Source organism: Vigna unguiculata, unplaced genomic scaffold (assembly GCF_037176805.1).
Source record: "Vigna unguiculata cultivar grain cowpea cultivar isolate G323 ecotype 2 unplaced genomic scaffold, ASM3717680v1 ptg000256l, whole genome shotgun sequence".
In the NCBI taxonomy this organism is placed as follows: domain Eukaryota; kingdom Viridiplantae; phylum Streptophyta; class Magnoliopsida; order Fabales; family Fabaceae; genus Vigna; species Vigna unguiculata.
In genome coordinates this window covers 37501-40000 of record NW_028196892.1, presented here as the reverse complement: position 1 = coordinate 40000, position 2500 = coordinate 37501, and positions in this window count along the sequence as shown.

Here is a 2500-nt window from a genome sequence, read left to right as displayed (position 1 = left end):
AAATGTCCCCAAATGAATACCATGAAATTCTTGGTGCACGAAAGTTTTGAGTTCGGAGGGTTTTGCACATGGCCAAGGTTGGCGGTGCACCGCGGCATAGCTAAATGGCTTGGTGGGGAGTTTTGTGAAAAAATGAAATTCGTGGTTTTTGAGATGTGAGGGTTGGAATGGCCTCCAAATGCCCCCAAATGAATACCATGAAATTCTTGGTGCACGAAAGTTTTGAGTTCGGAGGGTTTTGCACATGGCCAAGGTTGGCGGTGCACCACGGCATAGCTAGATGGCTTGGTGGGGAGATTTGTGAAAAAATGAAATTCGTGGTTTTTGAGATGTGAGGGTTGGAAAGGCCTCCAAATGCCCCCAAATGAGTACTGTAAAAGCGTTGGTGCACAAAAGTTTTGAATTGGATGCATTTTGCACTTGGCCAAGTTGGTCGGTGCACCGCGACTAGATAGGTTGGTGCCAAAATTTGTCAAATTTAAGACCTTGGCCAAACTGAATGAAATTTTGTGGGGAGGTTCCTGATATTGTTTAGTGGTGGACTGGAAAAAATGAGGTCGAAATTCGAAGTCTACATGTGCTTTTCTATTTTTCCCGATTTTACACATACCCGGTAAGTAAAAAAAATAAAAAAAATAGTTCCCCTTCGAGAAAAATTATGAAATTTGGTGAGCAAGGAGATACCATTATTCTACGAATTACTGCAAAAAATCGCATCAAAATTCGAAGTATAGCCCGAGATATGGACTTATGTCTGCTCAAAAAAAGTGTATCTACTTGTACAATTTTGCCTTTTGCATATTAACCTCTTATAGGGGGGGAGTGCTCCTTGAGCCGGCCAGCTCCACACTGGCAGGTTTTAAAGGGAGCTTGATGAGGCCTCCCCCCTCACGTGGTGCGTGCGTTAGCATGTTTATCATGGCACAACTAGCCTCTTCATAGTTGTTGAGCTTTATTAATACCAACACACGGTCGTCACTGATCGTTGGTTAGCTCGGCAGCTAGTCCCTCGGATATTGTGGAAAGTTATTTTCATGCCTAGCGATGCTTGACCCTGCGTCACTTGATGTTTCCATTTGCTTGCTTGCCCATGGTAGGTGGGGGGTGGACCGTCTTGTGGTGTGGTGTCTTGCGAACGTGAGGGTGTGTGAGTTGTAATCGAGATGCACTTGCTGGCTGGCTCCATGCCTTGCGTATCGAACGGTCAAGCATGCATCTCTTCCATTTTCACCCGTTGCCTTGGGTGATATTGGTTGATCAGTCCCTGTGTTGCCTACCCACTAGACGGTACTTCTGTGGTTGCTTCGAATTCTATCTTTCCATCACGAAGAGGTGTTGGAGGATCCTAATGTCACGCACGTGTTCCATCTAGTGAAACATCTCAGTGATGCACGTGTTGTGGCTAGTTCTTTTGGATGCGGTGCATTATATGAACTCGGGTTTACTTTAGCGACCCAGTCAACATAATTCGGTTGTGTCCCTTGATTGAGACGTTGTCCTTGAACTTGTTGTGAACAATATCGTTCTTCCACAACCCGTCGTCTTGAGTGCGATGGAAGGCAAATAAGATGTGCTTTGGCATGTCATGCACGTACTCGATTGCGGGAAGTGTGAGAAAGTGTTGTTGACAACCCGTGGGAAATGGAATGTGGCAAATCGTGATGAGCTCTTCGTGGATCTGCGAAGAAGACGACCTTTGGGCCTGTTGGAAACGAGGGAGGCGATGTTGAACTGCGAAGAAGATGGACTTTTGGGTTGTTTGAATCAATGGGAGGCCACGCGAGAACTCCGAATACTATGGACTCTTGGGTTGTTGGAAGCAACGGGAGGCCCCGCTAGAACTCCGAATACTACGGACTCTTGGGTTGTTGGAAGCAAGGGGAGGCCCCGCTAGAACTCCGAATACTATGGACTCTTGGGTTGTTGGAAGCAAGGGGAGGTCCCGCTAGAACTCCGAATACTACGGACTCTTGGGTTGTTGGAAGCAAGGGGAGGCCCCGCTAGAACTCCGAATACTATGGACTCTTGGGTTGTTGGAAGCAAGGGGAGGCCCCGCTAGAACTCCGAATACTATGGACTCTTGGGTTGTTGGCAACGACAACTTGGGGGGATGACACTGGAAAAGAGTGAACTAGGCCAAACTGCGAACAAGGCAACTTGGGGGGATGACACTGGAAAAGAGTGAACTAGGCCAAACTGCGAACAAGGCAACTTGGGGGGATGATGCTGGAAAAGAGTGAACTAGACCGAACTGCGAACAAGGCAACTTGGGGGGATGACGCTGGAAAAGAGTGAACTAGGCCGAACTGCGAACAAGACAACTTGGGGGGATGATGCTGGAAAAGAGTGAACTAGGCCGAACTGCGCCCAAGGCAACTTGGGGGGATGACGCTGGAAAAGAGTGAACTTGGCCAAACTGCGAGGAGGGCAACTTAGAGGAAAGTTGGAAACGAGGGAGACTTAGCCGAACTGCGAAGAAGGCAGGTTTTTGGGAAGTTGG